Here is a 15,651-nt window from a genome sequence, read left to right as displayed (position 1 = left end):
TTCTTTGTCCTCCAAACACGACGAGTTGAGTTTTTACCAAAAAGTTATATTTTGGTTTCATCTGACCATATGACATTCTCCCAATCTTCTTCTGGATCATCCAAATGCTCTCTAGCAAACTTCAGACGGGCCTGGACATGTACTGGCACTGCAGGATTTGAGTCCCTGGCGACGTAGTGTTACTGATGGTAGGCTTCGTTACTTTGGTCCCAGCTCTCTGCAGGTCATTCACTAGGTCCCCCCGTGTGGTTCTGGGATTTTTGCTCACCGTTCTTGTGATCATTTTGACCCCACGGGGTGAGACCTTGGGTGGAGCCCCAGATCGAGGGAGATTATCAGTGATCTTGTATGTCTTTCATTTCCTAATAATTGCTCCCACAGTTGATTTCTTCAAACCAAGCTGCTTACCTATTGCAGATTCAGTCTTCTCAGCCTGGTGCAGGTCTACAATTTTGTTTCTGGTGTCCCTTGACAGCTCTTTGGTCTTGGCCATAGTGGAGTTTGGAGTGTGAATGTTTGAGGTTGTGGACAGGTGTCTTTTATACTGATAACAAGTTCAAACAGGTGCCATTAATACAGGTAACGAGTGGAGGACAGAGGAGCCTCTTAAAGAAGAAGTTACAGGTCTGTGAGAGCCAGAAATCTTACTTGTTTGTAGGTGACCAAATACTTATTTTCCAACATAATTTGCAAATAAATTCATTAAAAATCCTACAATGTGATTTTCTGGATTTTTGTTTCTCATTGTCTGTCATAGTTAAAGTGTACCTATTATGAAAATTAAAGGCCACTCTCATCTTTTTAAGTGGGAGAACTTGCACAATTGGTGGCTGACTAAATACTTTTTTTGCCCCACTGTATATACAGTATATACACAAAATATATGGGTTGATTGGAAATGATGCAGACAATTAAATTGATGGAAGCTACAATCTTTCTGGTAACAAAGGGTAACAAAAAAATGTAAGAAATACTCTGTTTTCGTGCACACTAATCTATGACAATACCACTGTAATTTCTGTGAAGCCTTCATATACACTGACTGTACCAAACATTAGGTCCCCTTTTGCCCTCAGCACAGCCTCAATTCATCGGTCACGAACTCTACAAGATGTCGAAAGTGTTCCACAGGGATGCTGGCCAATGTTGACTCCAATGCTTCCCACAGTTGTGTCGAGTTGGCTGGATGCCCTTTGGATGGTGGATCATTCTTGATACACACGGGAAACTGTTGAAAAACCCAGCAGCGTTGCAGTTCTTGACACCACCCGGATGCGCATGGAACCTACTACCTACCATCCTCCGTTCAAAGGCAATTAAATATTTTGTCTTGCCCATTTACCCTCTGAATGGCACACATACACAATCAATGTCTGAATTGTCGCAAAGCTTAAAAATCCTTCTTTAACCTGTCTACACCCCTTCACCGAGACTTATTGAAGTGGCTGTAACAAGTAACATCAATAAGGTATCGCAGCTTTCAACTGGATTCACCTGGTCAGTCTATGTCATGGAAAGAGCAGGTATTTTTTATGTTTTCTATACTCGGTGTATACTGCATATGCCAGCGCTGTGTTGACACGACTATTTGGATATTTGGACTTGATTTTGAACTGATATTTTGAACTAGGACTTGATATGGAACCGCGATTTGGAACTAGTCGCTATCGTTTGGAATTTTTTTGAACAATTGTTTGCTCTCGTAACACCCGCTGTTGTGCCTTTTATGGTCTCATAGCTGAACATAGCTGAACATAGCTGAACAGGACAGCGCACTTTAACTATGCCACTTTGTTTACATACTCATCTCATATGTATATACTGTACTCGATACCATCTACTGTATCTTGCCTATGCTGCTCTGTACCATCACTCATTCATGTATCCTTATGTACATATTCTTTATCCCCTTACACTGTGTATAAGACAGTAGTTTTGGAATTGTTAGTTAGATTACTTGTTGGTTATTACTGCATTGTCGGAACTAGAAGCACAAGCATTTCGCTACACTCGCATTAACATCTGCTAACCATGTGTATGTGACAAATAACATTTGATTTGATTTGATTTGGAACATGGTTGGCACTTTGTTGGCAGTATCCATAGCCGACCCATCATCGGACTGTTAGCCAACAATTTAATCTGTTTAAGCTGGCAACCGGGGTCAGAGTGAAGGACACCAACCATCATCTTGGAGTCGATCGTACCGAAGCTTACCATTGGCACTTGACAGAGTCTGTATGCCAACAGTGTTATCTAGCATAACATCTGACTAAATAAGCACAGCACAGGAGAAAAACTGTACCCAGAAGGCATCAGTGGCAAAGGAGAGGGGCAATGTTAGGAGATGATGGGTGGTTTATGTTAGAGTATGTCCTGTTTAGAGAAACGCTGGTACCGTGGAAATGAACCCGTTGGGTCAAATGTATAGGTGCAAGAGTTTTCATAACATTCAAGAGCATCGGTTCCAAGCTCCCATGGAATATGAGTGGTGGCGGTGGGCTACCTTTGGCAAAGCATGTTTGGATGAAACACTACTGAGTTGATCTGCCAAACCGATCAGCGGGTTGTTCTCTGACGGGTGACGGGTGGGGTTAGTTAGAGTATGTCCTGTTTAGAGAAGCCCTGGCATCCTCCTCGCTGGATCTTTCTCTCCCTCTGGCACTTCCTCTCAGAGACCTCTGGGGATAGAGTGATAGAACAGCAGGATGACAGAGAGAGAGAGCAGAGAGAGACAGAGTTAGAGAGAGTGAGAGAGTAGAGCGAGAGAGAGAATGACAGAGAGTAGAGAGAGACAGAGTTAGAGAGAGTGAGAGAGTAGAGCGAGAGAGGGAGAGCGAGAGAGAGAATGACAGAGAGAGAGAGATAGAGAAAGAGAGAACAACAGAGAGAGAGAGAGAGAGAGAGAGAATGACAGAGAGAGAGAGCGAGAGAGAGAATGACAGAGAGAGAGATATAGAGAGAGAGAGAACAACAGAGAGAGAGAGAGAGAGAGAGAGAGAGAATGACAGAGAGAGAAATCCGGTCTGCTTTAGTTTTTTTTGTAGGCCCTGACAGTTCATCTCAGTTCGACAAAAATAATTGTGTTCCAAAAAAGGTCCAGTTGCCAGGGCCACAAATACAAATTCCACCTAGACATTGTTGCCCTAGAGCACACACAAATCTATACCTACTCCGACCTAAACATCAGCACCAAAGGTAACTTCCACAAAGATGTGAACGATCTGCGGGACAAGGCAAGAAGAGTCTTTTATGCCGTTAAAAGGAACATAAAATGTGACATTCTAAAAATACATGAATCAGTTATAGAACCCATTGCCCTCTATGTTTGTAATTCACAAAATGGGACAAACACCAAATTAACACTCTGATTGGAGAATTCTGCTAAAACATCCTTTGTGTACAATGTAAAACACCAAATAATGCATGCAGAGCAGAATTAGGACGATTCACGCTATTTATCAAAGTCCAGAAAAGAGCAATTCAATTCTACAACCACCTAAAAGGAAGAAATTCTCAAACGTTCCATAACAAAGCCCTCACCTATAGAGAGAAGAGTCCCCTCAGCTACTGTAGCTGGTACTGGGATTCTATTCACAAACACAAACAGACCCCACAGAGCCCCAACACAATTAGATCCAACCAAATCATGAGAAAACTAAAAGATAATCACTTGACACATTGGAAAGTATAAACACAAAAATTGAGCAAACTAGAATGTTGTTTGGCCCTAAACAGAGAATAAACAGTAGCAGAATACCTGATCACTGTGACTGACCCAAAATGAAGAAAAGCTTTGTCTATGTACAGATTGTGTGAGCATGGCTCTCAAGAGAAGACAGGCTATGTGCCTACTGCCCATAAAATTAGGTGAAAAACCGAGCTGCACTTTCTAACCTCCTGCCAAATGTATGACCATATTAGATACACATATTGTAAATCCCTCAGATTACACAGACCCACAAAGAATTTGAAAACCAATTCAATCTTGATAAACTCCCATATCTATTAGGTGAAATACCACAGTGGGCCATCACAGTAGCCAGATTTTGTGATCGGTTGCCACATGAAAAAGGCAACCAGTGAAGCACAAACACCATTGAAATACAAACTATATTTATCCATTTAACTATTTGCCCATTGTTACACCATTTGAAGTGTCTATATTCTTATTCTTTTTTAACAGTTGAGTGTAATCTTTACTTTAGCAATAAGGCTCTTTGAATGTAATTAGAGAGAGAGAGAGAGAGAGAGAGAGAGAGATTTTGATTTGTGGTTTCTGTAGTATTCCAAAATACACCTGATCAGGGGTCATAGGCCTATTTTGCGTTGCTTACTTCAGGTAAAAGACGTTTAAAGGAGTTGTAGAGACGTTTTGCGTGAGGACAAAAAATATATAGTTCTGCAGATACTGTTGTTTGCAATGTTCCTGAAGCAGTAGTGGCCTGACAACTCCTGCTGAGACTGACACACAGACTGAGGCTGTCCTAATTAAGACACCGTAGACTAGGCTCTGCCTCCTTCTGCACAGTACCTGAACTGATGTAATTGGTTTATCTAGTGCCAGAACACGTTTGATTGGTCAATCAAACTTGGGGCGTGTTCAGCAGGACACAACCTTTTTTAACATTCAGATAGAGCAGGGGAACGCAACCATAGTATGGTATATATTTTTACATGACTGAAGGACAATGGGCCTGTTGATCTCAACTATGCTAATCTTGACTCTGGTTTTGTAGTGGTTTGAACTGGCGATAATAAGGTTTGAATTGACCTTTATAGTGGATTCGATTGTGGAGTTATTCCCTTCTCAAAATAGATTATCCTTGAAGCTAGTCTGTGAACTAGCTACTGTGGAGTTCTCCCCTCCAATTTGACAGTAAGTACAGTAATCTACCAGTAGACCTGTCATCAGTCTAGACCCCTCAAATTCAAAACCGGACCTGGAAGCCAGTTCCACCGCTTTGATTTTCCTAATTTAAAATAACATTTGAACGTATTTGTCACATGCGCCAAATACAACGGGTGTAGACTTTGCCATGAAATGCTTTCTTACAAGCCCTTCCCAACGATGCAGAGTTTTTTTTTTTAAATGGTGGTGTGCGCAATTAAGTATCAGCTGGAACAGAAAAACAGCAGTAGTCTGGACCTCGTAGGGTAAGATTTGAATACCCCCTGGTCTAGACTATGAAAATGAATTCATTGTATACTTCACATACCACGCTCTCGAATACAGACACGCACAATAACCCCAGTGTCCTATAGCCATCTAGACTAGGCCTGGAGCTGAGACATGCTTGGTTCTAGGATCTTAAGATAGATACAATGATACATCAGGGATGTCTAATGTGATGCTCCTAATCTAGCGTCATGTAAGGCACTGTGAAGGGATCCAGCTACCTAGAAGCACTAGACGTCTCTTCTCAGAAACATGATATTGATGCTAATCATCCTCCATAAACATCATTGACCTATGTGTTGTACAGGGTTAGCTCCTCCTTCAAAACAGTGAGTCTGTGTTTGCAATGTTTCAATTTGAAGTGCTTTGAGACCTTGTATAGTAAATCTAATTCATTGCTAGATTCTAATTTCATCCCTTGGACTTTAAAGCAAAGAATTGTGCATTTTGAGTACCAAAGATGGGTTATTATTGGATTCCCAATGAACTAACTACATTCCATTTAGCGAAAAGGAAGCGATGTCACCGTGCAAAATATTGAGATTAGGATAATCGAATTACGATGGCACGGAGATTATTATGGTCTGGGAACAAGGTCGCCTGAAGTTAATTAGCTGATAAGTCTTATTTCAGCTGATAAATGTATCTCTGGAATTGGAGTAACCCTTGCCCAAGTCCTAACCAACCCTAAACCTAACCAACCCTAAACCTAACCAACCCTAAACCGAACCAACCCTAAACCTAACCAACCCTAAACCTAACCAACCCTAAACCTAACCAACCCTAAACCTAACCAACCCTAAACCGAACCAACCCTAAACCGAACCAACCCTAAACCGAACCAACCCTAAACCTAACCAACCCTAAACCAAACCAACCCTAAACCAAACCAACCCTAAACCGAACCAACCCTAAACCTAACCAACCCTAAACTGAACCAACCCTAAACCTAACCAAACCTAAACCTAACCAACCCTAAACCGAACCAACCCTAAACCTAACCAACCCTAAACCGAACCAACCCTAAACCGAACCAACCCTAAACCAAACCAACCCTAAACCTAACCCTAGCCTAACCCTAAAAACCAACCCTAAACCTAACCAACCCTAAACCGAACCAACCCTAAACCGAACCAACCCTAAACCGAACCAACCCTAAACCGAACCAACCCTAAACCTAACCAACCCTAAACCGAACCAACCCTAAACCGAACCAACCCTAAACCGAACCAACCCTAAACCTAACCAACCCTAAACCTAACCAACCCTAAACCGAACCAACCCTAAACCGAACCAACCCTAAACCGAACCAACCCTAAACCGAACCAACCCTAAACCGAACCAAACCTAAACCTAACCTAACCAACCCTAAACCGAACCAACCCTAAACCTAACCAACCCTAAACCGAACCAACCCTAAACCAAACCAACCCTAAACCAAACCAAACCAACCCTAAACCTAACCCTAGCCTAACCCTAAACCGAACCAACCCTAAACCTAACCAACCCTAAACCGAACCAACCCTAAACCGAACCAACCCTAAACCTAACCAACCCTAAACCTAACCAACCCTAAACCTAACCAACCCTAAACCAACCAACCCTAAACCTAACCAACCCTAAACCTAACCTAACCAACCCTAAACCTAACCAACCCTAAACCTAACCTAACCAACCCTAAACCTAACCTAACCAACCCTAAACCGAACCAACCTAAACCGAACCAACCCTAAACCTAACCAAACCTAAACCTAACCGAACCAACCCTAAACCGAACCAACCCTAAACCGAACCAACCCTAAACCGAACCAACCCTAAACCGAACCAACCCTAAACCGAACCAACCCTAAACCTAACCAAACCTAAACCTAACCTAACCAACCCTAAACCGAACCAACCCTAAACCGAACCAACCCTAAACCGAACCAACCCTAAACCTAACCAACCCTAAACCGAACCAACCCTAAACCGAACCAACCCTAAACCTAACCAAACCTAAACCTAACCTAACCAACCCTAAACCGAACCAACCCTAAACCTAACCAACCCTAAACCGAACCAACCCTAAACCTAACCAACCCTAAACCGAACCAACCCTAAACCAAACCAACCCTAAACCTAACCCTAGCCTAACCCTTTACACACTTGCGTTACTGGGAATTGGCTAACCCTAGCTTCATGTCCACATCCTGGTTCAAACCTAAAAACCTAGCTCTTACTTTGCTGCTACCATGCTGCTCACCTTTTTTGTGTTGTTGGTAGGTTTTGACACCTTATTGGGCAATTTCTTATCTGTTATCTTCATGCACAACACAACACTGACTTGGCCAGTCCTTCAGTCACGTAGGTTGTGAGAAAGAAGGCCAACACACTTGCTGTATGGGTATCTTTGGTAACGTAAAACCAACATGGTACATTACCTCTACCACTGTGACGTTAGGGAGTGGGCGTGTGTCAGAGGAGGCTGGTGGGAGGAGGAGCAATAGGAGAACGGGCTCATTGTAATGGATGGAATGGAATGAATTGAAAGGTATCAAACACACGGAAACCACATGTTTGACTCCGTTCCATTGGATACATTACGGCCATTATAATGAGCCCATCCACCTATAGCTCCTCCCACCAGCCTCCTCTGGTGTGTTTGTGTGTATTTGTGTGTGCGCTTGCGTGTTTACTGTGTCGTACTGTGTGTTTCCCTGTCAGCTCGTCTGAGTTGGCCGTATGGCTATAAGGGTGTGCGGAGGAAAGGTTGAGTAATGTGTTTTTATTGGCGATTACTAACTGTCAGCTGCTCACAAGTCTGGACAGAAAAAGTTCAACCCTCAACGTACGTTTTAATGACATTACATGCAGTATGGCGGTCCACTGTGTAAGGGGCTCTTTACATTGGCAGCTTGACTTTTTTTTTGTTGATTGATACCGCAATGTTTAGTTTTTCCTCAGAAGGTTGATACATGTGACCCATTTCACAGTCTCAGTGACTTGTGGTTGCACGCTTAGACTAAGGGTGGCAGTAGAGTCAATGGCTGTCCTTGGTTTGAAGTTGAGTTGAGTTGAGTTGAGTTGAGTTGAGTTGAGTTGAGTTGAGTTGAGTTGAGTTGAGTTGAGTTGAGTTGAGTTGAGTTGAGTTGTGTGTGTGTGTGTGTGTGTGTGTGTGTGTGTGTGTGTTGCTCATAGTAATCAGCTCCAAAACTCATTAGGAATGTCCTGAACAAATAAACAAGTTTCACCTCCTCAATCTTTTACGGAGACCTCCAGAGCGCTAGACTATACATCAACACTGGCCTCTCCTCTCCCCCTTTTCCCCCTATCCTTGTCTCCGTATTTTATTCTATTCTAATAAGTAGTTTGCCTTTTGCTATATATCTTATTTTATCTATTTATTTATGGGGGACAATGCACATTAAAATCAACATCAATATTAACATAATGCAACATCCATATTTTTAGTGCCGGGGCTAGCCAAAAGCTAACATGCACCGATGCAATACAAAATACAAATACATTACATCCAATAATATATCATTCTAACAGCAACACTATCCTCAACTGTTGTCTTACAGATGAGGAACGAGAGATAACTCATGTGTACAGGTTTGGATGGATTTGAGCCATGTTTTCAATCACTTTTTTTTTTAAATACAATAATCAGTGCAGCTTCAAGTCCATGGGCATTGCATTCCAGTATATTGTAGCTCTAACAGAGAAGGACGATTGACCGATTTTACTGTGTCGAGAAGGGACAACACAATCCCCTCTAGTTGCTGCCCTTGTTATCATGGAGGTGCTTTCTTTGAGCATGATATGCTGGCATAGGGGTGGAGGGGCAAGACCATGCAGGACCTTAAAGACAAGGCTTGCATCTACATACTGCTTAAAGCTATCCAGACTACATTGATTACGTTTGTAAATGATATGACCATGGTGGTAACTGTATGATTTGTTATAAATAAGTGTTTGTTTGTAGAGTGATTCAATTGGTTTCAGAATAGTACTGTAGCTCCTGCTTGTGACCAGCATGTGAGGCAATATTTCACATGTGTTATCCACAGTCACGCATTTCTTAAATGTCAAGTTGGAGTCTAAATGACTCCGAGATTCCTGAAGTTAGACACACATTTCAGATTCTCTCCATTAACAAGAACAGCTCTTTGGGAAGAATTAAGAGGACTTCTTTGAGAAGTACATACAAACAGTCTTGTCGATATTTAAATGCAGGCAAGAATCAGTCATGCATTTATAAACACGTGCCATAGCTTCAGTTAACTTGTTAACATCTAGTTGTCTGTTTTTTGAGTGTACTAACAGAACTGTACATCTGCATGTTAACATGTTAACTTGTGGGCAAGCACGTGGGAGATCATTTATATAGATGGTAAACAGAAGGGAGCCTAATATTGACCCTTGTGGGACTCCAATGTTATAGTAAAGAGAGTCCGACTGAGTGTCCCCACTCAACCTATTTGACTTCCGTTTGTCAGATAGGAATACATCCAACTAATAACGGCAGTGGACACATTAAGGGAGTAGTAGTTTGGATAGGAGGACCTCAGTGGACACATTAAGGGAGTAGTAGTTTGGATAGGAGGACCTCAGTAGACACATTAAGGGAGTAGTAGTTTGGATAGGAGCACCTCAGTGGACACATTAAGGGAGTAGTAGTTTGGATAGGAGGACCTCAGTGGACACATTAAGGGAGTAGTAGTTTGGATAGGAGGACCTCAGTGGACACATTCATATGGGATTGATGTTTCAACAATACAGTACATAGAGTATATTTATGATTTGCTATGCCATGCTCATACAGTACTTGGTTCCATTGCTCCTCATAAGCCACACTGTTCTGGTTCAATCCGAATGTGGAGTGATCCTGTACCACTGCTGGTTTCCTAATTGTGCCACAGTGGTCAGGTGCCTTCACTTGTTATATGACAGGACAAATACATTAGACTATAATGATGCGAGGGAGGGAGGGAGGGCGAGTCTTTTTAATTATAGGTTCATAGTGTTCTCACAGTGGTCAGGTACTTGTTATATGACAGGACAAACACATTAGACTATAATGATGCGAGGGAGGGAGGGAGGGCGAGTCTTTTTAATTATAGGTTCATAGTGTTCTCACAGTGGTCAGGTACTTGTTATATGACAGGACAAACACATTAGACTATAATGATGCGAGGGAGGGAGGGAGGGCGAGTCTTTTTAATTATAGGTTCATAGTGTTCTCACAGTGGTCAGGTACTTGTTACATGACAGGACAAACACATTAGACTATAATGATGCGAGGGAGGGAGGGAGGACGAGTCTTTTTAATTATAGGTTCATAGTGTTCTCACAGTGGTCAGGTACTTGTTATATGACAGGACAAACACATTAGACTATAATGATGCGAGGGAGGGAGGGCGAGTCTTTTTAATTATAGGTTCATAGTGTTCTCACAGTGGTCAGGTACTTGTTATATGACAGGACAAACACATTAGACTATAATGATGCGAGGGAGGGAGGGCGAGTCTTTTTAATTATAGGTTCATAGTGTTCTCACAGTGGTCAGGTACTTGTTATATGACAGGACAAACACATTAGACTATAATGATGCGAGGGAGGGAGGACGAGTCTTTTTAATTATAGGTTCATAGTGTTCTCACAGTGGTCAGGTACTTGTTATATGACAGGACAAACACATTAGACTATAATGATGCGAGGGAGGGAGGGCGAGTCTTTTTAATTATAGGTTCATAGTGTTCTCACAGTGGTCAGGTACTTGTTATATGACAGGACAAACACATTAGACTATAATGATGCGAGGGAGGGAGGGAGGACGAGTGTTTTTAATTATTGGGTTCATAGTGTTCTCACAGTGGTCAGGTACTTGTTATATGACAGGACAAACACATTAGACTATAATGATGCGAGGGAGGGAGGGAGTGACAGTGGTCAGAGTCTTGTTTTAATTATAGGTTCATAGTGTTCTCACAGTGGTCAGGTACTTGTTATATGACAGGACAAACACATTAGACTATAATGATGCGAGGGAGGGAGGGCGAGTCTTTTTAATTATAGGTTCATAGTGTTCTCACAGTGGTCAGGTACTTGTTATATGACAGGACAAACACATTAGACTATAATGATGCGAGGGAGGGAGGACGAGTCTTTTTAATTATAGGTTCATAGTGTTCTCACAGTGGTCAGGTACTTGTTATATGACAGGACAAACACATTAGACTATAATGATGCGAGGGAGGGAGGGCGAGTCTTTTTAATTATAGGTTCATAGTGTTCTCACAGTGGTCAGGTACTTGTTATATGACAGGACAAACACATTAGACTATAATGATGCGAGGGAGGGAGGGCGAGTCTTTTTAATTATAGGTTCATAGTGTTCTCACAGTGGTCAGGTACTTGTTATATGACAGGACAAACACATTAGACTATAATGATGCGAGGGAGGGAGGGCGAGTCTTTTTAATTATAGGTTCATAGTGTTCTCACAGTGGTCAGGTACTTGTTATATGACAGGACAAACACATTAGACTATAATGATGCGAGGGAGGGAGGGCGAGTCTTTTTAATTATAGGTTCATAGTGTTCTCACAGTGGTCAGGTACTTGTTATATGACAGGACAAACACATTAGACTATAATGATGCGAGGGAGGGAGGGCGAGTCTTTTTAATTATAGGTTCATAGTGTTCTCACAGTGGTCAGGTACTTGTTATATGACAGGACAAACACATTAGACTATAATGATGCGAGGGAGGGAGGGCGAGTCTTTTTAATTATAGGTTCATAGTGTTCTCACAGTGATCAGGTACTTGTTATATGACAGGACAAACACATTAGACTATAATGATGCGAGGGAGGGAGGGCGAGTCTTTTTAATTATAGGTTCATAGTGTTCTCACAGTGGTCAGGTACTTGTTATATGACAGGACAAACACATGTTAGGATATCTGGTGACTTAACCTCTGCTCGCCTCCTCTGAAACCTTGTTGACCTGTCATTGACCTCTTCATGTACATGGGACCTCCTGGTTAAATAAAGGTTGAGTAAATACATAAAAATGGTCCTTTATGCCTGTATTCCAATTAAAGCTGCTAACACACTTTCTGATTTACCAGATGAATCTTTGATCCACCTATTGATCTTTGATCCTCAGAGCCCCTTCTGTTTCTATTACCGGTCTCGAGTTTGGTCCACATATTGAGTGTCTCTGTGTTTGTCTCGATGTCAGATACATTTGTACTCGGTTCTTGATTCGGTCTCGGCCGAGACCAGCAGAGTAAAAAACTCCTAATTATCAGCTTCCATTCAGTCAGCGCATAAAACCTCTTCACCAGGCCAAATATATACACTCCTTACTTGAAACATTAATATCTTAACAGTCTTTATATCTATTATAGAACTGTTTGCGCAGTGGCGAACTTATAGGCCTTCAGTGTGTGACAGGTTTGTGATTCCCGGACGGACAGCAACCATAATACCAGCACACCCATGTAGGAGAGAGCACTTTTTGTAAAACACAAAGGACCAGTGGTGTAGTGGAGGGTATACGCAGGTATAAGCCGAATACAAAAAACAAATTCAGTGGGCATTGCTTATACTCAGTGGCGATTTTAGCATGTGAATCTTGGTGGGGCACACTCCCCAAACAATTTGCCAGCAAAGCCACTACACAACACTAAATAATACATGAACAGCATTATAACTGTGACAAACGGTGCCCAGAAACGGTTATGGCCTACCATGGAGTGAATCCTTCAGGACCATGGAGTGAATCCTTCAGGACCATGGAGTGAATCCTTCAGGACCATGGAGTGAATCCTTCAGGACCATGGAGTGAATCCTTCAGGACCATGGAGTGAATCCTTCAGGACCATGGAGTGAATCCTTCAGGACCATGGAGTGAATCCTTACCATTGTTACACCTGCTCTATCAGCGGAGCCTTGTGTGGCAGTGAAAGCAGTTCATTCATTAATGAGCGAGCTAGAACAGACGTAGTCAATATAACAAGGACTGAAAGAGATTTGCCACCTGCCCTGAACGATGGATCGCCACTGTGTATTACTCACTTCTTAATCCCTACTGATGCATGTCAAAGTAATGTAGTGGAGGTATAGGAATTACGTAGTACAATAGAGAAACCATGCACCATGTAGCCTATGCAATTGCAAAGCACAGGAAATATATTCACATGCGCAGACAGCCTAGTTTCATAGTTTCAGAGGAATATCATCTGCAGACAGCAAGAGTGTGCAGCTCTCAGCTGGTTTTGGCATGGAGCAGCTCACAGAGGAATGACATCGGTAGCCGGTCGGGTAGGAAAGATGTTTCCACTTATGATGTCTATCAGTAAATTCTAACTAAGGCAAAAATGGGTAAGCAAACCAGGTGTTGAAAAAGTTTAGTCCAAAGTGTTGGTTAGTAGGCTATTGGCGATGCACAATTGTCATCATATGCTGTTTGCATAAGGTGTGCAGACATGGATGGGCCTGGGTGGACAGAGGCCCACCCACTGGGGAGCAAGGCCCTACCAGGCCTACTCAATCAGATTGATGTGGGTTAACCATTGTTGTGGACTTAGACCATCACATTTTTGCATTTATTTCTATAAAAAGAAAGTGTGATTTTGAGAGTGAAAATCTGATAAATCTATAGGAAAAAAAGATAGGAAAACAAGATTTTTCACACAGGGTGCATTTCCTTCGCTGGGCGGTCCATTTGGGAACTTTTGGGCAAAATTAGAGTATACCCACTTATATAGACAGGCACACACCTGTCTATATAAGGTCCCACAGCTGACAGTGCATGTTAGAGCAAAAACCAAGCCATGAGGTCGAAGAGAGTGTCCGTAGAGCTCAGAGACTGGATTGTGCCGAGGCAAAGATCTGGGGAAGTGTACCAAAAAATGTCTGCAGTATTGAAGGTCCCCAAGAAAACAGTGGCCTCCATCATTCTTAAATGGAAGAAGTTTGGAACAACCAAGCCTCTTCCTAGAGCTGGCCACCTGGCCAAACTGAGCAATCGGGGGAGAAGGGCCTTGGTCAGGGAGGTGACCAAGAACCCGATGGTCTCTCGGACAGTGCTATAGAGTTCCTCTGTGGAAATGGGAGAACCTTCCAGAAAGACAACCATCTCTGCAGCACTCCACCAATCAGGCCTTTATGGTAGAGTGGCCAGATAGAAGCCACTCCTCAGTAAAAGGCACATGACAGCCTGCTTGGAGTTTGCCAAAAGGCACCCAAAGACTCTCAGACCATGAGAAACAAGATTTTCTAGTCTGATAAAATCAAGATTCAACTCTTTGGCCTGAATGCCTAGTATCACGTCTGGAGGAAACCTGGCACCATCCCTACGGTGAAGCATGGTGGTGGCAGCATGATGCCATGGGGGTGTTTTCAATAGGGACTGGGAGACTAGTCAGGATCGAAGCAAAGATGAACGGAGCAAAGTACACGGAGATCCTTGATGAAAACCTGATCCAGAGCGCTTGGGACCTCATACTGGGGTGAAGGTTTGCCTTCCAACAGGACAACAACCCTAAGCACACAGCCAAGACAACGCAGGAGTGGCTTCGGGACAAGTCTCTGAATGTCCTTGAGTGGCCAAGCCCGAGCCCGGCCTTGAACCCAATCGAACATCTCTGGAGAAACTTGAAAATAGCTGTGCAGCAACGCTCCCCATCCAACCTGACAGAGCTTGAGAGGATCTGTAGAGAAGAATGGGAGAAACTACCCAAATACAGTTGTGCTAAGCTTGTAGCGTCATACCCAAGAAGACTCAAGGCTGTAATTGCTGCCAAAGGTGCTTCAACAAAGTACTGAGTAAAGGGTCTCAATACATATGTAAATGTGATATTCTTTGCTATATATGTAGATTACCAAACATTTCTAAAAACCAGTTTTTGCTTTGTTGTTATAGGGTATTTTGTGTCGATTGATGAGGGGAAAAAACTATTTAATTAATTTTAGAATAAGGCTGTATCCTAACAAAATGTGGAAAAAGTCAAGGGGTCTGAATACTTTCCGAAGGCACTTTATATCCAGGTCACAGAGTCATGATATAGCCACCAATTTTCCACTACTCCACTGGCGAAAACAGGATAGACGAGTGTGTGTGTGTGTGGGGGGGGGTCAACTCCTGTCATTTCTTCTGTTATTCTGTCCCCAGCTCATTTATCTGTTATGTGACAAAGGCTTTTCCCCTGCTGTTCGGTTGTTCCTGACAGACAGAAAGAAAATATGTGTGTGTGCCCATCACAACCTCCTGTCCTCTCCTTCTCTAGAGGGACCATGTCAACTCATGTACACACACACACACACACACACACACACACACACACACAGTACAGGTCAACCCCTGTCCCATGTCTGTTCTCATGTCTTCCTGCAGAACATGTTTCTGTTATGTAACAAAAGCCTGTGTTCCCAAATTGTTGTTCCTAACAGATACAGCAGAAAGAAAGGAAAGACTTG

General features: G+C 42.6%; 1 protein-coding gene and 2 long non-coding RNA genes across 5 annotated transcripts in view; 2 read left to right on the top strand and 1 right to left on the bottom strand.

Moving 5' to 3' along the window:
- arhgap36 (Rho GTPase activating protein 36) overlaps positions 1-15,651 on the top strand; it is a 95,648-nt gene that overhangs the window by 9,406 nt on the left and 70,591 nt on the right. The gene's annotated exons all lie outside the window — the stretch shown is intronic.
- LOC127906784 (uncharacterized) overlaps positions 1-15,651 on the bottom strand; it is a 95,984-nt gene that overhangs the window by 73,844 nt on the left and 6,489 nt on the right. The window contains exon 2 of the long non-coding RNA XR_008062841.1: positions 2,507-2,681. This is a non-coding gene — a long non-coding RNA (uncharacterized LOC127906784). The remainder of the gene's footprint in view (positions 1-2,506; positions 2,682-15,651) is intronic.
- On the top strand, positions 10,485-12,203 carry LOC127906786 (uncharacterized). Of its 3 annotated transcripts, XR_008062845.1 has the most exons (4): positions 10,485-10,730; positions 10,834-10,936; positions 11,163-11,265; positions 11,987-12,203. It is a non-coding gene; the product is annotated as an uncharacterized LOC127906786 (long non-coding RNA). The 3 variants fall into 3 exon arrangements; XR_008062843.1 differs by having other exon boundaries at positions 10,485-10,936; XR_008062844.1 differs by having other exon boundaries at positions 10,485-10,936; positions 11,163-11,960; positions 12,064-12,203.

The sequence above is a fragment of the Oncorhynchus keta genome, chromosome 13 (assembly GCF_023373465.1).
Source record: "Oncorhynchus keta strain PuntledgeMale-10-30-2019 chromosome 13, Oket_V2, whole genome shotgun sequence".
Taxonomy (NCBI): Eukaryota; Metazoa; Chordata; class Actinopteri; order Salmoniformes; family Salmonidae; genus Oncorhynchus; species Oncorhynchus keta.
The sequence above is the reverse complement of the archived record's forward strand: the minus strand, read 5'-3'. Positions and strand labels throughout refer to the sequence as shown.